The sequence below is a fragment of the Cygnus olor genome, chromosome 7, assembly GCF_009769625.2.
Source record: "Cygnus olor isolate bCygOlo1 chromosome 7, bCygOlo1.pri.v2, whole genome shotgun sequence".
Taxonomy (NCBI): domain Eukaryota; kingdom Metazoa; phylum Chordata; class Aves; order Anseriformes; family Anatidae; genus Cygnus; species Cygnus olor.
Window position 1 is genome coordinate 5,803,493 of NC_049175.1, and position 25,521 is coordinate 5,829,013.

At 37.6% G+C, this 25,521-nt stretch overlaps 1 long non-coding RNA gene across 1 annotated transcript; it reads left to right on the plus strand.

Annotated features, from left to right (window-relative positions):
* The first annotated feature begins 928 nt into the window (after positions 1 to 928).
* On the plus strand, positions 929 to 25,012 carry LOC121073176. Its single transcript, XR_005821538.1, has 4 exons — positions 929 to 1,174; positions 7,397 to 7,465; positions 22,135 to 22,235; positions 23,691 to 25,012. It is a non-coding gene; the product is annotated as an uncharacterized LOC121073176 (long non-coding RNA).
* The last annotated feature ends 509 nt before the right edge of the window (positions 25,013 to 25,521 follow it).

The following is a 25,521-nucleotide window of genomic DNA, read 5'->3' on the forward strand; positions in this document are numbered from 1 at the left end:
AGCTGACCCACGCAGCCATTACTGGGTATTGCATGAAATTCTTTTTGTTTTGATACCATAATTAACTCATTTGCCTTCTGCATTAATGCTTAGTTTGAGGAATGTTTTGTGTCGTTTACCAACATTTTAGCCTTTGTTTGCATCCCAGTTAAGCAAAACTTAAAACTTAAGATACTAGCAGGATTTATAGTACACTGTTAGTAAGATCTCTAAGTGCATGCAAAAGAACTGTAGCTGTAGCAAAAAGGTGACTTGCCCCACCATCCTTTTAAAGGCCAGGACCAAGGATAAGAGGTTTATGGCCTTCATGCAATAAGGAAGCACCAATGTGAATAAAATCTCTTCTGGATTTCACTATCATGGTATCCTATTTGTTTTCATTCTTCCTGACACCAGCAAGTGCAGAGCTCGGTAGCTTTAGCTTAATCACCACTTCAGCTGCTCAGGAGAGTTGCCCAGCTAGAGAGGGGCTGCTGAGTGAAATGCATATTTCTGAATACCCAAAGAAAATGTATTTGGAAGTCAGACACCAGTAGAGATGCAGACTCCAACTGCTAAGACTTGACACTGCCACAGGAACTGCATGTTTTGGAGCCTGCTGGTTTTTTTTATTTTTCTGACATAGCCTGCTGTACACACAAGGTTAAGATAAAGCAAAATATATAAGTGTATGTATATATATTGTCAAAATGTAAAAGAGAAAACATAGTAATGCACATTCGTAAAGACATTATTGGCAGCTGGTAAGAACATTATTCAGAAGGCCCAATTCATCTTTTTTCTCAAACACCCAGCTGGTAGCTACCTTGTCAGGACCAGGAATGAACCAATATGTCCTGCAAGATCTTTTCTTATCTGCAAGGGATTCAGCTGTCTGTGTTTGAGCTCAGATCAGGTATGGTGCAGGTGTGTGACCTTAGATCTGACTGCTCTGGGAAGAAACAGCTGTGAGAAGCATTTTGGAATTCCTTTCTGCTGTGGTATGAGAGCTGCATTTTACTTCAGTCTCTTCACCTTAGCCCTTGCCTGACACAAGCTGCAGGTTTGCTTGTGCCTGCTCTAGCGCCTTGCCTGGTTCACTTCAGACTGGCCTCGTTGTTTGATTGGTCAGACAATCGGGCTGTTGGCTGGCCATGGTCACTGTCACAAAACCTGCACTGCCCTTCTTATTCAGGTACTGTGCAACTTCGCCTTGTGTTAGTGAAGATGCTGATGCTTCTTTATACTGCGGATACTTAGCCAAGGACACAGTCAAACATAATTTTAATGAATATCCTGCAACCCCAGTTTTCAGATGAAAACTTGAGGTTGGAGAAATTTCTTAGATTTTATTTGTTCCTTGTTTTCCTTAAAAAGTGACATCTAACCTTATCCTCTTTCATTTTGTCTTTGATTTTTCTGACCTCAGTCAGGAAGGGATTTCAAGTCCTCCTGCAACCTTTCTCCTGTTTTGAAAATTAAGGCCCATCTTCTGAATGGACAGGTGTGGTTATTACCTTTCCATGCAGTAAATGGATCAAGTAACGTTGGATTTAACTCTGTGCATGTTAAACCCTTGTGATGAAGAACGTCCTTTCCTGTAGAAGTAAATCCCAGCTTTTGGAAATTCTGAGCTTTACATTTTCTATGTATGTATACTTTATTGGATGTGCTGTCTGTGATAATGTAAATGAGATTATATGCAGTACAGCATATAGGAGGATGATGGGCCTGGGAGTATCTGCTTCAAATATTTTATGAAGTAAACTATACCAGCATAATTTTGAAAGTATGGATCATATTATCAGTTGTTTAGCTTCTAGGTAAATAACCTCCTGAAAGAATGCTTGTTCGATTTTCCCGGAGCCAATAATGAAGTGTCTATGTTGCATTCTGTCTGTAGTCATTGCTATTATGACACTAGCATATATCCTAAATAAAGATCCTGCTAGTTTCAAAGCTATTACCCATGTGGGATTCTCCATCAAAGAAGACAGAAAATAAAACTGTGATTAAAAATAAGAAATAAGTAAGAGTGAAACAATAAAACACTGCAGGAATTTTATCAAAAAAAAAAAAAAAGGCGGGGGGGAGGATACTGATGTGTTGCAAACGGCTGGTGGGTTTTAGTTTTTGCTTTGTGTTTGGGTTTTCTTGCACACTGAATTAAGTTCAAAAGTGAAGAATAAGTGTTCCCTGATAGGTTCGATCATTAAAAAACTAAAGAAACTTACTAGGATTTTGTTGTTGTTGTTGAAATATCCTCTTCATATACAGCCCTATTTTTCTATTGTGCATACAGGCTTATATACTCCTTTCCCTTGTGGCTGTCTCATCATAGAGAGGTTCGTTCATGTAAAATGTGGGGAGTTTTTTAACGATTGCAGTCATAACTAGAAGATGCCAGAATTGCCTTTAGAGGCACTGGGTGTTTATTATTCCTGCATGTCAGACAACATCTTGGCAGGTTTGACCAGTACCTTTTAGCTGAGCTGAGGGAACAAGGAGAAGAAATCTTCCAAACCCCTTTCTTCCACCATTCTACTGTTAATACAGGACTCCATGTCTTTCAGGACACAGGGAAGGAGGAAAAAAAAAAAAAAAGCATAATATATCAGATTGTGTAAATATAGGCTACACATTGAAGTTGAGGATTCCAGCAAAATAGTAAAATGTCAGCCTAATGTGTGATTTTCTTTCCACAAGGATTTGCTCCCAGACTTTAGCTCTCTATTAGTCCGTGTCTCTATTGCAACCGTTTTAGCTTACAAAGTAAAGCATGTAGTTAAGTTCTTGCAGAATTGTATCTTGAATACGAAATAGTGTGGAATATTTATTAGGATTTTTAGAATTATATTCTGAAGACAAGGTGTAACATTTTTTTCTCTCATTGTATTTGTACTCATGAATCCCCCAAACCCTTCTGTTCTTACTTGTAGTGTTTCATCTCCAGAAACAAATTTTGCTTGCATGAATTAGTATTAGTAAAAAAGTACATTCTAAAATCACAAACTGGGGCTTTTACATCAGAGAACGTATATTATAAATGGAATATACCAGGCTTTCTAAAACTTCTCAACAAGACACTCGTTCATAGGCAGTCAGCCAGATGGCAATCTGCCATCTTGCAGCGAGGGTACTCCTTACAACTAGAACCCCATACACAGAAGTAATTACATAATTTTCCTTATTGGTATCAGACTAAATGCTCTAAGATGCTCTACCTAGCTAGTCAATGTTGTCATGGTCTGAGTTTTCTAATCATGAGGTCTCAGCAAGAGCTGTGGCTGGGGGGGGGTGAAAGAAAAAGAACAACAAAAGGAAAGAAAAGAAGTTTTAACAGATTCCAAGGTTTCCAGCCCTTCTTCTTTAATCTGCCACTTGCCTCTTTTTGCTATGACTACTGAAATATTGAAAACCCCAGTGGTTTCTCTAGATTTCTCTTCTGTTTCTGCAAATGACATCCAGTCGGTACATTGTGATAAAGGAAGAACAGAAGTAGAAATTGAAAATCGCAGTGTAACGTTCACACTTATTTCACAGATTAAACATTAAAATTAAAAAAAAAAAATCACATTAGAGAAAAAAAGCTACCAAATAAATCATAGTTTGATTTTTAGGCATGAACACTGAGATACATGCTTTCTTTAGAATGCCTTGGGATTTAAACACGTTGCATGTTTACTTTCACTACATATGGCTGTGACTACAGACCAAGAAAATTGATGTTTGTTTTTTTCTTAAACAGCGTAAACAAAGCTGAAGAATTTGATCAATACCTTGCAAAATCCACAGTCTATCAGCAGAGATAAATATTTCCCCATCAAAGTAATAATCCTCTGAAATTATGCACTGAAATCTTCTAAAAAGTTAATGATTTTAAAGTGTTTTTTTTTTTTTTAAATATATATATATTATTAATGTGTAGATAGTGTATCAAGGATTCATGTTCTTACATGAGATTACTTAGAAGTAAATCAGAAGTAAGTCAGAATCTTTTATATTGTGTTTGATTGAAGTCATTTTAGTCTTTGTCTCTTTGTTCTTTCATGGAAGTCAATGGATGTGGGACCAGGTCCACAGAGAGATTTCCTTTATACTAATGGAACTTGTCCTACCTTTTTGAATCCTGAAATACAGGATATAGTGACCAGTGGGAAGTCTCAGCTAAAGTAGAACAGAATAGTGTAACTGAAATCTGACACTGAGTCACCTGAGTTTATTTATTTCTTTAAATAAAGTGGACCTTTCAACTTACACAGGCTTACGTAGGCTTATGTGAAGAAGGCTCTGAGGTACATGACCTTATTCTTAATCATTGTCTCATTTCTCTGACAAAATTACAAGCCCTGTAGAAGTTCAGCAGTTATACAATCAATACATCAGTCTGAAGGTTTAAGAAATAAATAAACAAGAGTAAGTTTATTTAGCTAAGAAGGATAAATTATTCTTTAAGTAGAAAGCAGATGGGCACTTGATTAAGTTTGACAAAATATGCTATTCCCATGGACTTCAACAAACTGCAGCATATTAGGCTTTGGCTAAAAGAGTTGTTAGGTGTCCAAAAGCTGGCAGAGGCAGCTTATTAAGTTTGTTCACATTTTTAAAGAATGACATGGCAAAATGTCAACAGGTGAAATATTGGATGGACTCACTAAAAATAAACAAAGAAACAGAACCTACTGTTTTTTCCATTTGCTTGAAAAAAAAAATGAAGGCAAGCAGGTGAGAGAAGAGAGGTGCATAAATTAGAGAACTTGATTTGTATCCCTGAGTAAAAGTTCATTTAGACATTGTTTGCCTTAACCATTTTCCATCTGTAATGTAGTGGATGTTATCTTCCAGAAAATATAAAGATCTTAAGTGTGTCAGGGAAGAACTCTAATGTTTTGGGCTAAATTTTTAGAAAATTCCAAGGACAAAAGATATATTGGTTGGTTTTGTTAAATGGACAATTGAGATTGTAGAGGGAAAAGTAAAATAAACATTTTTCAATTTTTATTGATAAATCCTAGACACGGACACAGACACAGATTTCTAGGTTGGAAGAGACCTCAAGATCATCGAGTCCAACCTCCGACCTAACACTAAGCACTCCACTAAACCATATCGCTAAGCTCTACATCTAAACGTCTTTTAAAGACCTCCAGGGATGGTGACTCCACCACCTTCCTGGGCAGCCCGTTCCAATGCTTAATAACCCTTTCGGTAAAGAAGTACTTCCTAACATCCAACCTAAAACTCCCCTGTCGCAACTTTCGCCCATTCCCCCTCGTCCTGTCACCAGGCACGTGGGAGAACAGACCAATCCCCACCTCACTACAGCCTCCTTTAAGGTAACTGTAGAGAGCGATAAGGTCGCCCCTGAGCCTCCTCTTCTCCAGGCTGAACAAGCCTAGCTCCCTCAGCCGCTCCTCGTAAGACTTGTTCTCCAGACCCCTCACCAGCTTGGTCGCCCTTCTGGACTCGCTCGAGCACGTCCATGTCCTTCCTGTAGCGAGGGGCCCAAAACTGAACACAGTACTCGAGGTGCGGCCTCACCAGAGCCGAGTACAGGGGGACAATCACTTCCCTAGACCTGCTGGCCACACTGCTTCTTATACATTATACATTCTTATACATATAGACATTGAACTAAAGCTAAGAAGGAAGCAATTTGGTATGTGTATTAGAAAGAGGCAGTAATCAAAGGATAAGGCAAAGATATTTTTTTCTACCAAAGGCAGTGCATGATTCTATCCATGGTCTTAACCATGCTTAAGCGTCCATACACTAGAAATATAGTATCACTAAGGATATGATTAGCAATATAATCAATGGTTTAGTAAGTATTTGAAAGAAGTTATAATAATATGGTAATAGAAGTTATATTCAAATTGCTCTCTGATTGGGGATATTTATTCACTTCATTCAGGTCAAATATTATGAAGCAAATAGGATCAACCATACTATTCTTGTGAACCCTTGTAGCATGAAATACCCGTCAGTGACTAGAGACAGAGCAAATCTTTGCTTTCCAAAACTGTTTATTTATGTATAAACTCCTGAATGATTCTGTAACTAAATAGCAAAAGACAGCCTAAATACATAAAATGCCAATAAGATCTGAATGATGTCTTCACCTTCTGGATAATATCTCCAGTAATTGTCGCTGGAAAGTAATATTTTATCGAGAAGCTTCTATGGAGTCTAATAAAACCTGCATAAAATTTTAAGCTGTAACAATTGCAATTTCCCTTCTCTGGCAGATTGATGAAGAGAATTTTTCATCCTTTCATAGGTAGCTTCCTTAAATTCTTCCTGAAAATATGTATAAAAATTTGTTTTTTTTTTTTAAGATCAAATACCCATATTGGCATACAAAAATAGTAGAAAATATAGGTGAAAATAATTTCTCATGCAGCCTCAATCATCTCATTCTTGAGAGCTGAAGTTGTGATCAAACTGTAATGAGAGGAGTTGCTGTGTCTAGGATTCCATATGCAGTGTATCTAATATCTGATTTACTCAGTGCCTTTTCATTATTATCATTATTTATCATTATTATTAAATTATACTGGTATACCAGGGGTATACTAATCTGTGAAAATTGTCCTCTGTTCCCTCTACAATGATCTTAACTGAAACCATAGTCCACATAATTGAATACATTTTGTTGGCTGTTTGCTAATAGTTCATTTTGTATGATACTCAAATACAGAAAAATGATATTGTATATGGTGGGGAAATAATTTGCTTTAGTTTTCTCTGTGGTAACTCAGACTAGAACTGCACATCTAGACTCAGTTATTTAGGAGAAAACATAATATTGTAAGCCCATAGGAGAAGGCTGACCATTGCCTTAGCTGGGATTTTTTACACTGAATTCGGTGAGGGTGGTATCCCATTTCAGGGTCTTTCCTTTGATGCGAGTAGTTTCATGATCTTACTGAAATTCTGTCAGATGCATCCTGAGAGGCATCGATTACGATGCTGATCACTTTCAAACAAGCTGAAATAAAAAGAAGTTTTGAAACCGAAACTTTATAGATAAAGCCAGTGTGATGAACTTGGCATTTCTATTCCAAGAAACCATGGAATATTATTGCACCGTAAGGGTAACTTGAACAAGTTTCAAAGCACATGTAAAATAAGACAACGCTTAGAAAGATTAGACCTCTCTCTATGGCTCAGCTATCACACCTCAACATCCCTTAAGTTTAAAGATATCATTATGTCAGTGCAAAAATAATCTACTATCTGACCAAACATGATGTCCTGTTCACTTAAGCTTATCTGGTTTTACACAGAGTAATGAACGTTGTTCTTGTACATAACAAAAGTACATTTAAAAAATACTTTAAGTACTCTTTTTTTAAAAAGTTACTTAAAGTACAAATGTAATAAATATATATATATATATATTTTTTTTTTGCAGGTGTACAAGCTTATCAAATTGGACAGAATTAAGGACACTATGACAAGGAGATTTCAGGCCACTAAACTAGTAAGTACTCCAGCACTGTGCAACATTATGAAAGTGTTTCTAACAGAAATTACTTTCACCTGATAAACAGAATTTCCAAGTTTTACAGACAGTGTAGGCAATCTGAGAATTTTCAGCTTAAGTATGTTGATTAATTTTTGTGCAGTCTTTGGGTATCTTTTCCAATAACTATGTTTTTAAAACACTTTTTAAAAAATATATTTATACAGAAACTATTTGAAATCCTTTTTGAGAAGAAAAGTATATCATACCTTAACAAAATCCAGTTTTTAATGCCAGCAAGATGAATATTGGTTCAGGCGTAACCCATAGCTTTACCAAAAGTAACATTAACAAACACAGAACGTGGATATATGCTTTTAACAAAACAAGCCAGCAGGTTATTTGGAATTTGTTTTGACAAACATCAAAATTAAATTCTGATTTACCTAAAGATCTTTAAGATTTAGGGTTATAGAACTTCTTGTGATTTGATATGTGTTTTATCTAGAAACATTTCACGACCCATTTTCAACTAAGTAGTCAAAGTAGTACACTTTAAGATCTTATTTTTGTTGTTGCTATTGTCTCCTGCCCCCCCCCCCCCCCCCCCCCCCCCCAGTAAAAAGTACACAATAAGTGCACAATTAAGATTTAATGTAAGGTTTGAGGTAAGCAATCTTTACTGATAAAAATTATGGAAAAGAAAAAAAAAAGTTGAAGGAAAAAATATTTTCAGTAGTATGTGGAACACTGCAGAATACACTCTGTCACAGGATCAACATTCAGAACTGTACAGTCTGTCCACTATCGGCCTGTCCACTTCATCAAGAAGATGAGGCAGATTAAAAGGAGCAGAAATAAAGGGACCCTCTTCACACAGAGGCATGGCTGACCATTGCAGGCCAAATTCTCTCTTGGAGGAAAGGGAGTAGCTACTAATTGTTTTAGACAGCTGCAAACCATTGCAACTGTGAACAACGTTTGGCCAGGAATTTTCAGGGAAAGTCTATCAAAGTGCAATGCCAGGGGTTAAAATGCAGTGTCTTCAGAATTTATTCTGAAGTCCTCTAATTTATCTTGCTGCTCTCTGTTCTTCACCATCCCATGTCCTCCAAGCAAATACTTAAACCCTCATCACTTTCCCTACCCATGTTCACATATGAATTATTTTCTTCTCTGGCTGAGTATGTTCATGAATAGTTTAAGTGAAGTTAATTGCATTCTTTTGTCTGGGTATAATTTGCAAATATAGTACCAGAACTATAAAAGAAACTGGGTGGTATGCACCTTTCTTACTGTCTCTCTTCAGTGGGAGTTATTATGAGGGTATGAATAGGGCAGAGACTTTTCCCACAATTTGTAGTAAGCAGTCTCAGGAAACAAACGCCATTTAAAAAAAAATATATATATATGTATATATTTCTACAATTATGTAATTGCTGTTACTGGATTCTTCTTTAATTTTGCAACAATTAATTTGATTTATTGCAAAAGCTTAAGAAAAAACACCTCTCAATGCAGAAATGACCAGGCTCAATTCAAGTGCTTTTAAGTCATGTTCATCATATCATCATCTTTATCGTCATTCTTCCAGGAATATAATAAATATTTCTAGTAGTGTTTAATTTGTCAGCCTAGCATTATTACAACAATTTGTAGAAGATCAATAGCAGGAAATTAATTGTACCGGTATGATATAGTAAAGTTCAAAAATCTTCTTGCCTTCAGAGGCTTCTTTATTTATTTATTTTTGTTATAATCACTGTTTAGAGAACTTGCTTGAAGAAGAAGATAAGGGAAAATGCAAAATTGCTGTGCTATTGGTTTGTGATAAATATTTGTCAAAGGCAAAGCTAGTTAGGTCAACAAGCACACTAAAATCCTGACGTTTGCCAAGGCATTTTCTTCACAGTGATGAATGACATGCTATGATTCATGCCATAACCCATAGTGTAAATGAGAAAATTGTACTTCTAGCCTATTAGCAGCAGTAATCCCAATGTTTAGAATTATTAGACACTGAGTTGTGCTACAGACAGTGTAGGCACATCACCAATACAAAGCACTTGCTCCGTAGAAGCTTACAGTGAAACAGCAGTAATAAAGGGATACAGCAAAAAGACAGATTGGCAGTGAGCACCAGCAGGCGCTAAAGCAAACAGATCTTTCACAATTAAGTGCCAAGTTCCCGGTGCTCTGCTGGCCCATACAGCAAACTCAGTATTAACGTCAGTTATGAAGAAAACAACTTAATCTTTGAAACTTTCTCTGATGCCCCAAGGCTGGTGCTTCACTATTCTGTCACTTTTCAAATTGGTCCAAGTTTTCAAAACCAAGCTGAACTAAATGCCTGCACTACATTTTGCTGTCAGTCCTTGTTATTTTAAAATGTTCATTTGGTTCTCTGGGTTTATGTCCCATTCTATTTGTCCTCTACATTTTGTCAAATTTCTAATTACTGCATATGTTTCCCCTACACACAAGTTAGAGATGAAAATTTTCCTATATTTCTTTCAGTATTAAGAAATGGGTTACAAAATCCACATTGCTTTGTATGTCTTTCTGACCTTTCATGAAGTTTCTTCTGCATAAGCTTTGAAGATCCTAGCAAAAGCAACTCTGTGGAAAGTCATTGCAATGAAATGGAAACATCTTCATTCCATTTTAATATGTTACTGTTGCCAGATGTTTTTTTTATTAATATTATTTGTTTTGTTTTTATTATTTATTTATTTATTTATTTATTTATTTTCCTCTTCTGGAACCAAGTAGAGGAAAGACTTGGCAAAACAGAATCACAATTCCTCATCCATATCGGTCCAAATTTAACTGTTTCCCTTTCATTCAGTGCTTGAACAAATTAATCTATCTTCCAGAGAAATTATTTGCAACTCCATCAGGCAGTCCTAAATACTGTAGATAACTTCAGGCTTTGGTTATCTGTTTGTTCATTTCCCTTCAGAAATGGAAAATTACTGATGTATACAACAAGTGCTCCTCAGCTTGGTCCACTTTTTTCAGAACATAAACCAGCACCTTTTGTTTTAAGAAAGGCATGAAGGCCTATCATAAACTAAAATAACTCTCTGCAGTAATTCAAAGATTTTTCATAGGGTAGGTTGAAATTAAGAGGGAGAAGAAAAAAAGTCTACTATAGCCTACTATACCTTCCTTTTGTTCCCTACCCATTATCCAGACAGAGCAGAGGGAAGATGCAGGGTTCCCAAGGGCGTCAGACATGCCCAGTTTCTCTGAAATGTTTCTGGTCCTGGTGGCTTTGGTGACAGATTCTCATTATGAAAAGGAGCAATGAGAATTAGTAATCTGCAGGCATCATTGACACAGGTCAAGAAAACTTTTTCTAAGTGCTTTCGTCACATTTTAGGTGAAATGCTTTGATTAATGTCGAGACAGGCTATGTTTGTGGTACTGTGCTGGGACTGGCACTTTGTCTGATTCCTGGCTGGCAAACTGTGATGACAGCCAAAAGTGAAAAAGTGACGTTTGCCACTGTGTGGATATTTTATACGTAGGTTAGTATTAATTTTTCACCATTCTGCTTTCCTGCTAAGGATGCACTATATTTGCCTGTTTTTGGCACGTCATCTTCTTCCTGAATAGACTTTTAAAATGGACTAGATTGTGCAGTATGTAAAGGTAGAGAGATAAGATTGTCACCTAATTGCTGGACCTGTGTTTCGGTGCTAGTGAAATTTCCACACTTTGTGTGCAATTAATTCAACATTTGAGGAAGATCTTCTCTTTCAACAGATAGTTTTGAGCTTTCTGTTGTATTAATTGAAATCATCTGACTCCAAAGTACTTGCCTTTTGCAGTTAAAACAGATAAGCTAGAACACTACATTGCTTATTCCACAAGCTTTATTGAACTGTCTTATCTTTTGTGTATTTCCATTTTCAGTGTCACTAGGGCCTTTCATAGTTAGAACAACAACATAAGTCTGGATATTCATCAACATGTACTTGAATTATACAGCAAGGAATGAATCATCTTTCCTGGAGATTTACAGAAGACAGTTAGCATGTTATGAATCAGCCCAAATCAAGTCATTGTTCAAAAAACAAACAAAACCCACAAAAAAACTAGAGGTAAAACTTTGTCTTAAATTCATGCTTTGAACCTAGTTGTGTCTTGCTACTTCATCAAAAAACAGAGACAGATGTGTATTTAAATTCTTATTTGTTAGCTATTTCTTGAGGTTTCTCTAAGTTTTCCCTTTAATTCTCTAGCAATTGGATTTACTCCAATTAATGGGGGAATGGGCTAAAGTTGCGCCAGGGGAGGTTTAGGTTGGATATTAGGAAGAACTTCTTTACCGAAAGGGTTGTTAGGCACTGGAATGGGCTGCCCAGGGAGGTGGTTGAGTCGCCATCCCTGGAGGTCTTTAAAAGACGTTTAGATGTAGCCCTTAGTGATATGGTTTAGTGGAGGACTTGTTAGTGTTAGGGCAGAGGTTGGACTAGATGATCTTGGAGGTCTCTTCCAACCTAGACGATTCTGTGATTCTGTGATTACTCTTATTCTGCTCTACTAAGTAAACTTTCATGCAGCTCAAATTATCTGTGAAGTAAGAAGTCTATCTGGCAGGGCTGATAGATAGGGCTTTAAACTAGAGTTGAAGGGGGAAGGGGATAAAACCAGGCACACCGGTGATGAGCTAAGGGATGGTGTGCTAGAATCAGAGGGACTGTGTGCCAGTGAGGTCCTTCGGTCAGCTCCACAAGGTGCTGTGCATAGGGAAGCACATTTGAAGTGCTTCTACACAAACGCATGCAGTATGAGGAATAAAATGGATGAGCTAGAAGTCTTGGCCCAGTCTCACAGCTATGACATCATCGGCATAAGCGAAACCTGGTGGGATGAGTCCTGTGGCTGGTGTGCTGCAATAGATGGTTACAGGCTCTTCAGGAGCGACAGGCAGGGTAGGCGAGGTGGCGGGGTGGCGATGTATGTGAAGCATGGGCTGGACTGCATGGAACTTCAAGTTGGGGATGGCAAAGTTGAGAGCCTCCGGGTAAGGATTGAGGGACGAACAAATAAAGGGGATGTCGTTGTGGGAGTCTATTACAGACCACCTGGCCAGGACGACAACGCCAATGAATTATTCTTTGCAGAACTAAGAGATGCCTCAAGATCAACTCCCCTTGTCCTTATGGGGGATTTCAACTTGCCAGACGTCAACTGGGATAACCACATGGCTGACACGAGCAAGTCCAGGAGGTTCATAAAGCACCTAGGTGATAATTTCTTGGTGCAGGTGCTAAGGGAGTCAACTAGGAAAGGTGCCCTCCTTGATCTGTTGCTGGAGAACAGAGAGGGTCTTGTGGGAGACGTGGCAATTGGCGGCTGTCTTGGTCATAGTGACCATGAAGTGGTTGAGTTTAGAATTTATGGTGACAGAAGGAAAACTACCACCAAAACTTCAGCCCTGGATATGGGGAAAGCAGACTTCAGGCTGCTCAGGGAACTAGTCAGCAAGGTCCCCTGGGAAGCTGCTTTTGAAGGCATAGGCGTCCATCAGTGCTGGTCAGTCTTTAAGCACTGCCTCCTGAAAGCACAAGATCAGGCGATTCCAAAATATTGGAAGGCAGGCAGGCGGGGCAGAAGGCCGGCCTGGCTGACCAGGGATCTTCTACTGGAGCTTAGGTGGAAAAAGAAAGTGTACGGCTACAGGAAGGAGGGTCAGGTGACGAGGAAGGAATACAGGGATGCTGTTCGTGTTTGTAGGGAGAAAATTCGTGGGGCCAAAGCCCAACTAGAGTTGAAGCTGGCCATGTCTGTGAAAGACAATAAAAGAGTTTTTTTTAGATATATTAACAGAAAAAGGAGAACCAAAGAAAACATAGGTCGACTACTTGACGGGGAGGGTCTCCTCACAGACAATGACATAGGCAAAGCAGAGACGTTTAATGCCTTCTTCACCTCTGTCTTCAATGCTGAAGATGTGCTTTGGGACCCTGGGTGCCCTGAGGGGGAGGACCATGACGGTGGGAATGACAAACTCCCAACCGACCCTGAACGTGTGCGGGATTTGCTGCTCCACCTGGATCCATACAAGTCCATGGGTCCGGATGGGATCCATCCCAGGGTGCTTAAAGAGCTGGCTGATGTCATCGTGGGACCTCTCTCAATTATTTTTCAATGATCTTGGGAATCTGGAGAGGTCCCAGTAGACTGGAAGCTGGCAAATGTTGTCCCAATTTTCAAGAAGGGTAAGAAAGAAGACCCTAGCAATTACAGACCTGTCAGTCTCATGTCAGTGCCTGGTAAAATTATGGAGAAGATGATTCTTGAAGTTATTGAGGCGTACCTGGGGGACAATGCAGTCATTGGTCCCAGCCAACATGGGTTCATGAGGGGTAGGTCCTGCCTAACATATTCGATTTCCTTTTATGATAAGATCACCCATCTAGTTGACCAAGGGAAAACAGCTGATGTGATCTTTTTGGACTTCAGCAAAGCTTTTGACACGGTTTCCCATAGGATCCTACTGGACAAAATGTCCAGCATACAACTTAACGATCATACAATGGGTGAGCAATTGGCTGACGGGCAGGGCTCAAAGGGTTGTGGTAAATGGTGCCACATCTGGCTGGCGGATGGTCACTAGTGGGGTCCCTCAAGGCTCCATTTTAGGGCCAGTCCTCTTCAATGTCTTTATAAATGATTTGGATATAGGACTAGAAGGTGTTTTGAGCAAATTTGCCGACGACACCAAACTTGGAGGAGTTATGGACTCTGATGAGGGTGGAAAGGTCTTGCAGAGAGATCTGGACAGATTGGAGAGCTGGGCGATCACCAACCACATCAAGTTTAACAAAGGCAAGTGCCGAGTCCTGCACCTGGGACAGGGCAACCCTGGCTATACGTAGCTGGGCGTATATACGTATATATGCAGGCTGGGCGATGAGACGCTGGGGAGCAGCCCTGCAGAGAGGGATCTGGGGGTTGTGGTTGACAGCAAGTTGAATATGAGCCAGCAGTGTGCCCTGGCAGCCAGGAGGGCCAACCGTATCCTGGGATGCATCAAGCACGGCATCGCTAGTTGGTCAAGGGAAGTGATTGTCCCGCTCTACTCTGCGCTGGTGCGGCCTCACCTCGAGTACTGTGTGCAGTTCTGGGCACCACAGTACAAGAAGGACATTAAACTGTTGGAGAGTGTCCAGAGGAGGGCGACGAAGATGGTGAAGGGCCTAGAGGGTAAGATGTATGAGGAGCGGCTGAGGTCACTGGGCCTGTTCAGCCTGGACAAGAGGAGGCTGAGGGGGGACCTCATCGCGGTCTACAACTTCCTCACGAGGGGGAGTGGAGAGGCAGGTGACCTATTCACTGTAAACACCAGTGATAGGACCCATGGGAATGGTGTTAAGCTGAGGCAGGGGAAGTTTAGGCTGGACATCAGGAAGAGGTTCTTCACCGAGGGGGTGGTTGCACACTGGAACAGGCTCCCCAGTGAAGTAGTCACTGCACCAAGCCTGTCTGAATTTAAAAAGTGATTGGACTATGCACTTAGTCACATGGTCTAAACTTTGGGCAGACCTGTGCGGTGCCAAGAGTTGGACTAGATGATCCTTATGGGTCCCTTCCAACTCGGGATATCCTATGATTCTATGATTCTGTAAGTACAGATTTGTAGCTATGTGGAAAAAACAGAACCCTGCTAGTTAACCATGTTTGTTTCATTTTGGCTTTCTCAAGTTTTACCTGATGCATTTATTCCAAAGTTCCAATACAGTGACTTTCAGTCATATCCAGAAACTGGGAAATATTTTATCCTTTGTTTCTTTCCAGCAAGTTTCAATGTTTCAATGTAGTTTCCTTTGGAGATTAAGCCATATTGTTGTCCTTATTTTGGATTTTTTTTTTTTTTTATACCAACAAAGAAGCTGACTCTTAAGGATATTATGATTACTGTAACACTGTAGCTTTTCTATGGTTTTAACTAAAACTTGAATCTTAACCAGAAACTTCTCTTCCTGTGACCATGCTATCCAGCTGCTTCTCACAAGTAAAAATTCAGTATGAGCATTTTATTAGGGTTCATTTACCCTAGTTACAGTAATAATGGGACAACCGAAGTTTGATTATAGTTGTTTTTTCAGCCCTCGTAGCCTTTCTGATTTCTCCTAGAATGTAGTATTTGCTGTCCTCTTACTTGAGAAAGGAGAGATAAACTTCCAAAACTATATCATTATTTTCTTGAACTGGAATTTTAATCCATTGGAATTCTGTGTTATATATAGACAGTTAATTAATCTAATCTGAAGCATTCATATAATATTACTCTTTCACCAGCATGTCATTACCATTCCTGTACTGTGCTATTAGTCACATTAGCATTTCTAATTTTTTTACAAGGTCTATTTCTAAATGTTCTGTCAAAATGAAGTCTGCTTACAAAAGAAAAAAATATACATGTGCACACACACACACAAAGCAGATTAAATTATTGTCCACAAGGTATCTGACTGATGAATCTATTTATCAGTTTTATGGATTTATCTCAAGTACTTACTAACAAGTTTTTAAACCTTGCACAATTTTTAGTCTCCATTCTACAGCCTGAGCCTAATCTGAGTATGTTTCCTGGTTGGATTTGTAGGAATTAACATATAGGAACAGTATGGTCTATGGTTTTCCCTTAAAAGATTATTGGAAATGAACACATCAAAGAATCCCAATTTCTGAAGAACAAAATTATGTTTATTTGCATTTAGTTATGCTTCTTGGGCTAAGGAAATTGCAGAATTTAACATTTTGGCTGCAGCCAACTTGAAAAATCTGGCACCTGCTGTTGTGATTTCTATGTGGCCATTCTTGTTTTATCTCTGTGACAGAAAGAGCAATCTCACAACATTAATATATATACAGGAAACTATGAATTTGTTTGAAATAAAGCTGCAAGAACATGAAAGACTACTTGGCAAGGAAAGCTTCTTTCCTTTTAGAAACCAACACAAACAAACAACCATTCTCTGAGCCTGTTCTTTCCAGCCAAACCAAGATGATAAGTCTTGGCTTCTGTGTGGCACGGCTAGCGGGACAGTTCAAGGTGGACTCCCCAAACAGCAGCTTGCTACTGCTTGGTTTTAAACTTCTCAGGTCATGAATACACTAAAACTTTGCTGCAATGTGAGCATTACAAACTCCGTATTCTCTGTTAGTATGTAATTTGGTAAAGCAGAAGCTTCCTGAATACATGACAGAAGCACCTGTTAGCCAGGTGCGAAGTGTTGACCCTCTCATGACAACAGAGCAGGCAATGCCAGCCAAGCATGATGCTAACAAGAGATAGAGGTCAGAACCTTTGTTTGAAAACAGACACAGCTCCACAACAGCCCCACAGCACAGTTGTGCCCTGCACTAATCTTACATGAGGGTGAGGAGTGGCAAGTTGCAGGCTTAGAAAAGGTTGTGCTGAGATCGGCACTGGTATGGCTCATTTTTAGGTGAATTCTTGTGGCTTTACAGTTTTGAGAATTGCTGGTCTGGAGTGATTTCCAGCTTTTTCCTCCATACATTTGTCCTTTAACTGTTGAATTGACACATCTTCCAAACCTAGACAGCGCTACAGATGCCAACAGGGGGCAAGCTTTATATGTTCCTTTTTTGTGTTTCTGAACAGGACAAGATTCAGCTAAAGAATCATTTAATCCCATATTACTTAGAAGAGAAGTGCTCTGAGGCACTGTATGATATCTCATTAGGTCAGAATCATTTATAGGCTCTGGGAGAAACCATTTTTTTCTAAGTAAAAAGATAAGGGGATTGAGTGGCTGAATGTTTATTTTTAGTCAAAAGTCTTACCAGAAACTAACCCTTTCTGGTTAGCCTTCTGGTTAACAACAGTAACAGGAACAAGGGAGAAAAAAAGAACACAGTTAATGAGAGTATTTCAGATCTAGACCATATTGTAGAAGGTCAACTATGATTTGGAATTAAATTGTTATTTATCAAAAATTTGTATCAAAAAGTAGAATTAGAATTTAGGTTTTGCATATTTGTTTTTCACGGGGTGATTTTGGGATATCCGTGTACTTGATACAATCTGCATCACTTTTTTTCTATGCTTTTCCTTGGCCAGAGCTAGTTTAAGCAATCAGGGTAGACTATCTGGCTCAGCAGAAGTCATATATTGTTAGGTTACAGAAGTTACATGCTACAGCAACCCACTTTAGGATGCAATAATGCTAAAACAGTCTTGATTTCCTTTATATATTAGACAGTAAATTGCAAGGCATCCTAACCAGCAAAACCATCCATATTAGAGGGACATGCAAAGACTCAACAACTGTCCCACGGTTTGTCATTTCTTTTAATTAGTCAGACCTCCCAGTTTCCCAAAAGATGGAAAAAAATAAAATAAAAATGTCTTTTCTTCACCCTGTTCACCATCCCCACCCCATGCATGGTTCTGGTGCATCAGGAAAAGAAAATCGCACAGCCATTCTGTTTATCTGATTGTAGTAAGTAATACCTTTGTTAATTACTGTTTTCATTTCTGTCACTAGGAGCTGTTCTGTTACTGTTTTCTTCCTTAAATAATAGCTTTTGATGAACTGAATTGAAAACCTGAATAGGAAAACATGGACTTGAAATGCTCAAAATGCGGATTACATTTTGTTCAGTCCTCCTCTCAGTCTCTCACTGGGCTTCAATTCGTAACATAAATGAAGTTTTAAGCCATTATAGAGGTAGATACTAATCACCTTGAGATTTGGGCTGGAACCTGGTGACATCTTTTGTGTTTATGTATCATTATTTCCAGGCTTCTTGTTCAACAAGAATTTTATAAGAGATTTTTTTTTTTGCTGTCTAAAATAAAAGTACTTATTGTATTAGCCAGAAAGATATTCAACACACATCTGTGCAGCACAAATGTTCTTTTTTCCCCAATAAAAAACATATGCTAAGTGTGCCTAAGTATGATATTACTTCAGAATGTGTATTGCATATCTGGGAAGGTATTTCTCTGTTTGGATTCCTTTCTCGTTTACCACAACTGGAAGCAGTTAAAGGCTACCAAACTGTAGCATTGAAATTATCTTATTTCAGCAATGGTATTGTTCTTTTATTTTAAAAGTTGCTATAATGCAACCTACAGTGTTACTCATATATACTAACGGTTTAAAGTAGTGTTTTCATCAGATATTATCAATAAGGAAAAATTAATAATCTGATTTTTAGAAGATCTTTGTAGTGTCTAATTTCCATAAACTAGAGAATCATAGTTATAATTCTTTATAAGAAATTGAGTCACACCAGGGTAATTGAATAAGGGCAATTGAATAAGGGAAACTCCTGTCATATATTGTTGCTATGAATTACGGTATTTGCACTAGTTGCAAGTAGTTTCAAAAGTTTGGGAATCACCATCGAATTATTTTTAGCCTTGACTTTTTTTGTTGTTGTTTTGTGTCTGGGTAAGAATTTTTATGTCAAAATAAATCTAACATGCACAAGACACAGCTGAAATAAAAGAGTAATAAAACAAAGGTGATACATAGTTTATATGTTGTCTTATTTTTTTTTAAAGGAAACTAATTGACACGAGTAATACTGCAAGATGTAAATGGAGTCTATTTCTTTAGATATCTACAGTCATGCTTTCAAGTTCCAACTCTTTTCAGTTGTATTTTAGAAACTTAACGACTTTAGTGCCCTGTTCTCTTCACAGACAATTCTGTGTTTTACCTTATTAAGACAATTTATGTTCATTCTAGTGGACTCCCATCCACTAGAATGGGAACAAATCCGCACCCCCCCCCCCCCCCCCCCACTCCCCCCCACTTTTTTTTAATGCTAATAATGGTTGTAATTCTTGTAACTGTAATCACAACTGGTTTTGATGTTGTGACTTTTAAGGTTTTGCATTTCTCATGTACTGTGTGACTTTTGAGTGTTCTGATGTTTCTCTTCACAGTAGCAGGAGGTGAAGATCATTCTAACACAAATGTGTTGTGTTTATTTCCACTGTAATTCACGTTTATTTTTCAGCATTATAACAGGCTGTTCTAGGCAAGGAAAATTTCATTTTTGAAAAGAGAAGGAGCACATCATCTCTCTGCTAGCACCATTACCATTTCTGACAATTTTATTTCCATATTAGTGCATCTTACTCCAGTGAGATGTCTCTTCTCCAGAGGATAACACTTTATGATGTTCTAAGCATCTTAGCTGGCATAAAAATGGTACAGCAGGGCTAAAACTGTTGCTCAAAATGCTACAAAAGACTGCAGTTCACAGTAGGACACTGCATAAATGAATTGTTATTTACATGTAATAATTTTCTTGGCTTTGAATTCAAGTTTTGTAACAGCAAAAACATCCATGATACCCATTCCAAAGTGGATGTTAGTCTCTAATCTCTAATCTGCATTTGTGCTATGAAAACTGCAGATTTTTGGTCTGTGCTAAGTGTTAATTTCTGGAAGCAGCATTGAAAAAAGAGCTTCTCAAGAAATCTTGTAAGCTAGCTTTCCTTTTTAATGAGCTTTCTATTCTTCATGTATAAGCAGGCTACATGCAGAACTACTGCAGCAGTTGCACTAGGCAAGGTAAAGTAAGGCCACAGAGGTGCCAAATGTTCATACTACATAAAGAATTAATCTTTAATTGGAAAAATTAAAGCACTGAAATGATTAATATAATCTCATTTTACTCTATCAGAGCTACATAAAAAGTGTATTTGATAATGATTTTTATTTTGAAATGTTAGGCATCAAAATATTTCAAACTATTTTATTTCAGGTTTCCCTAAACTGATCAAATGAACTTGGCATGAACTGGCAAGATATTTTCGTTGATCCTAATTTTATTTTTTTATCGTGCTCCATTTGTGAGCTGTGTGTCCTTCTGTTTGACCTGTGAAGATGTCTGTTGGAAAGGCATGAACAGACATTGCTGTGAGATCAGTTCATCTCTCTCACTATGGGGAATGGCAGATACAGCCATACCAGAGAACTATAAAGTTTGTTTTAAGGAAAGAATTCAGTATTGACCTATTACAAATTGTCACATATGGTCTATTCAGTGACGTTTTGCAAATTTCTTAGTAAATAAAAGATTTGCAAGAATAATGAATCAAAAGCTGAACTCCTTAATTTACAGAGGATCATATCTCCATGGCCGAGCTTTTCTCCTTTCATTATGTCCCTTTTTGACTTAAAAATGTTTTCACCATTAGACCATTTTCAAATAAGTCAAAAGTATAGGGGGGTTTCTTGTTCTGTCTTGTTGAAAGTAGTCTACCACTTTTTTGCTCCAAAAAGTATTATTGCCATAGTGTAGACATTTCAGAGGCCATATAATTAAATTTGTTTTTTAAAAAAGTTTTTTTTTTTTTTTTTTCTAATTAACTCTTACAACAAATCCTGACTATACCATGGGACTCACTGGACAAGATAATTAAGAAGGGCTTTTTTGTTGTTGTTCAGCTGGGCATAATTGTTTCTGTCAGGACACAATAAACCTAAGATGATAACTTTTCATTTCAGCTTAAATAGTTATGGCCTCTGGGTAGAACAACACAAAATGAAATAAAATACATGTTGTAAATGACAGATTCAATGTACAGAGAGTTGATTCATTACACTACATAAGCACAGAAACAAAATCCTAGAAACTGTTATTTTAGGCGAAAGAAAGATCCAACATTTCTGATGTAAGCTGGTTTTGACAGTTATCTGTTAACGGTCATAACTTTTAGTGGTGCCTTTTAATATAAGTATACAGGAAATTTGTAATAATAATTTTAAAAAAAAAAAAAAAAGTATTTTCAACTGTCTTTTGTGCACCATACAAGTTCCCCAGCCAAGGGAAGGAGATCTCAGCTGTCAGCCATCCTTATTCTGAATTCTGTAAAAGGCAGCAGCACCCAGGCAAAGGTCTAAGGTTAAATGTTTGGTAGATCACGTGACAAAAGAAAATGATGTTACATTCTTTTTCTGGGATTTCTTAATTGCATATCCTCTTCCTGTGATATTCATTTCAGTTCTATGCTATTTAGCAAGGTCTGAATTCCTTGATTTTTTTATTATCAAGAACGGTGTTTTCTTCCTCGTGCAAACTCATTCCCAGAGTCTATTTTGCGGTATTTACCGAGCAGATCATGAAATGTGGAAAATACTCTTCTCTAACCAGAGAATAATGCTCATCCATTTTGTATTTCAGTCATATCACTAAATATCTTTTCCAAAGTAGGTTGTGTCAAAATGTTCTAGAAGTAGTTGCATTTATTATATGTAATTAATGTTAATTACAACTAACAAATAGGAAAGAAGGTATGAATTAGATGTATGGGAAAATGATTAAATTCATAGTAAAAGCATTTTGTCATAGAACTATAGAATGCTTGGTGTCGGAAGGGACCTTAAAGCCAATCTAATTCCAAAACCCCTACCATGGGCAGAGACACCTCCCACTAGACCAGGTTGCTCAAAGCCCCATCCAGCCTTGAACACTGCCAGGGATGGGGTATCCACAGCTTCTCTGGACAACCTGTTCCTGTGCCTCACCACCCTCGAGGTAAAGAATTTCTTCCTTATACCTAACCTAAATGTACCCTCTTTTAGTTTAAAGCCATTATCCCTTGTCCTTTGAAGTACACCTTGATGGTTTATGCTATTTGTTTCCTTATAGTATTCAAAATGTTCTTTTCCTTTAAGGTTTTTATGACACACCCTGTGGATCTACGTTTCACAGAATCACAAAATTTTTTCATCTTCTCTTCAGGAGAAAAGCATGTGGACTCTCAACTTTTAATAAGGTATTAAAACTGTTTTTATAATATTTGTTTCATTTACTCTGTGTTTTATTCAAGTGAGACAAAATGTGGAGTAGATAGGGACAATTTTCTGAGTAAAGTAAAAGTAAAAAAGATGAAGTTTGTTGAGGCTCTGAAGGAATTTATTCCATAGTTCAGACCCCACAAGAATCTTGTACATCTTTACTTCTCTTTTGCAGTAGAGAGTCTCAGCATGCTAAAGAAGTAAAGGGCTTCCTCCTTGAGCTTTGCTAAATTTTTGACTTGTCCATAGAGAATCCCAAAAGGAAGGAAATGAGCATTTGAACTTTAATCAAAAGCTGGTATAAAGATAGAAAAAAAAAAGTCTGTGTTTAATCTGGCTTGTTGCTCAGGAAATTAGCAAAATAATGTCACTTTGCATAATTTGAAGCTTTCTACTGTTTTGTTGATATAGCTCCACCCCCACCAAAACAAACAAATAAAAACAAAAATAACAAACAAACAAAAAAAACCACAGGTGATAAAGGTTTGGATTTTAGAATGAGGTCTCTTGGCCAGGTGAAGGAGAGAAGACATCACTGAGAAACAGTACAGTGGATGGTGTCAGAGGTGGTTAAAGGGAAGATATTAACATATGGATTGTCAAAAAATATTTGTTGCACTTTGCAAATGTGGTGATGCATTGAAACCTACAGAACTGAAGGTACTTCAGTAGCAAACTACATCAGTTCATATTTTATAGAATCATAAAACGGTTTGAGTTGAAAAGGAATATTTGATTAAATGGAGACATTGCAGGTATATAAGAATCTTGTCTTCATGTTTCTTGCATTTTTGTTAATGAATGAAATGTGTTGACTTAATACTGGTAGCATGTCTTTCTGCACACGCAATAATATTTCCTCTACTATTAATTATTTTATGTCAGTTGCTTCTTACAGTCAAAATTAATGAACCACTTTATATGAATCCAGAGAAGTCAGATACATATATGTGTATATATATGTATGCTTTCAAATTGTTTTCTAAGTGGCTTAACTGATACAATTAAAAAATCTAGTATTGCAAATGTGTCAGGGTTTAGTCTCAGTAACTGTTTTACTTTTCACATCGTCTTATACTAACTCATGGATCTAGGCTCATGCTTTTAAGTAACTGCTCAGCGTTGTTCTTTATCAGTATTTTGTGTGTTATATGAAATGTCATGGTGATTATGCAGCCTCAGAGAACAGGGTCATGAAGTCTTAATGAATTAGTTATAAATCTATATGAAGATGGCCACAGCTTGCTCAGTAATAGCAAAGAAATTTATTTCTCTTTTAAGGGGTTGCTTGTTTCATTGGACAAAGTCAGTTATGTCTGTGCTGACACAGTGAATTAGAAAAGTGGGATTCTTGCTCGTTTCTTGCACATTTCTGCCCTTTTTAATTAAACGTCTTGAAACTCACTGTGATGTCAAGTGTTAACTTCCTGCAGTGTTGTGTCATCCAGAGAAAACTAGAAACAGTTGTGTCCAAAGGAAAAGACAATATGAAGTGACAACTTACGCTGGCCTGCAAGAGCTTGATCGCATTAACTCCCTAATGGAGAAGCTAATGTATGTCGCCACTCTACCATGTGTAATCATCTCAGACTGGAGAGAACAGTATTTCCTCCAGCTGAATACGTTTTGATCAATTCTCAAAATATTACTGCAACATTCATTTTTATCTGTGACTGGTAAAGAACTTTAATTTACATATTACCACTTGTTTTCATTTCACAGTTTTAAAGGAATTCAGTGAAGTGAAAGAGTAAATGATATAAATGATAAATAGATAATACTCATTCAAAGTGTATCAGTATTTTGTCATGCTTCAAGAACCTGCCATGTAGTACATACCTACACCTAAGCCGCTGCTCACCTCTTGCCTGAGGCTTTGGGATTAAAGTAGCCAGTGGTCAACCTTACTCAGCAAATTTTTTCTTTCCAACAAAGCTAGTGGGTTACTGTGAATAACGCAATGGAAGACTTGCACCTTCTGGTTCCAACTAAACATGCAGCTACTTGAAGTTCAGTTTATATAAGAAGTGTGTATAAACAAAATGGCTGCATATTTTCTACTTAATTAGAAATGTTGAGATAATTATTTTTGTAGATGTAGATCTTTGTGATCGAACACAGCTAGAGGATTTGGTACTTCATGATAAGGCTTTACTTTAGACAGAATTTGTTCCATGCAAAGTCTTTTGAAAATTGTTACAATACTTCTAGCCTAAATGTAGATCAAGGAATCAGTGCAGGAAAATAGTATTGAAACAGTCTATTTCAATGATAGAGCTACTTGCAAAATGCATTAAAAATGCCTTTGCTTGTTCATTGTGCTGAGACTCTTTACTGTAAGAGAGAACTCAAATGGTGTCACCTGATATAAATAAAATCTTGTGGTGTTAAGAAAAGTACTAGGAGCAAAGAGATGAAAACAAGCAGCTTATAGCAATGAAAAGCAAATGGCACAGCATACCAGGTATTCTGGAAGAATACCAGATGTGTTCTGCTTGCAGGACATAAACACGGTTATACTATAAGGACTAATGGAGACACAAAATGCTGAACAAAACACATGAAATTAAATTTTATTAATTGTTTTCATTATTACTAGTCAGTGTGTATCTGTATAGATTTGTGAACGTATAAAGCCACAATGCCATTTCTGATACCTGCACAGTTCCAGTTAGACAACTGAAGAAAAGTACTGTAACAGCATTTTTCATCTGAGTTTATGGTGTTCAAGCAACTGAACATTTATAACACTTAAAAGGCAAAGATCATTAACTGTAGTTGTCCAGTGTCTTTGCATGTACCTACACAAAAAGCTCTTTATGCTTCAGGCACTCACAAAACCACTGCCCACATTCACTCCTGTGAATAAAGGCATTATATACTGATGGAAGACCTTTGCAGAGTCCTGATTATCTTGTGTAGGGTCTTGCTCATAGAGTAAGAGCTCCTCCACAAAGTTTGACCTATTTTCACTCACATGTAGACATTTTAAAGACATATTTTACATTCAAGCCTTTTACTGCATCATGAATCAAGTCTTTAGGACAATATGAATCCCATTACAAAATGTTGAGAGGTTAGAGTAAACAGGGATGATTTCCCATCTATTGTATTTCTCATCTCTTTCAAGGTCACCTTAAAAGAATTATGGTCACAGAATTTGTTGAAGCTTTAAAACTTTGGTCCATCTATTTAAATCTTTTATCAAATTGTTATTGCTTTTTCATTAGGTAGGTGGGGATCAGTCCCACAAGAATCATGCAA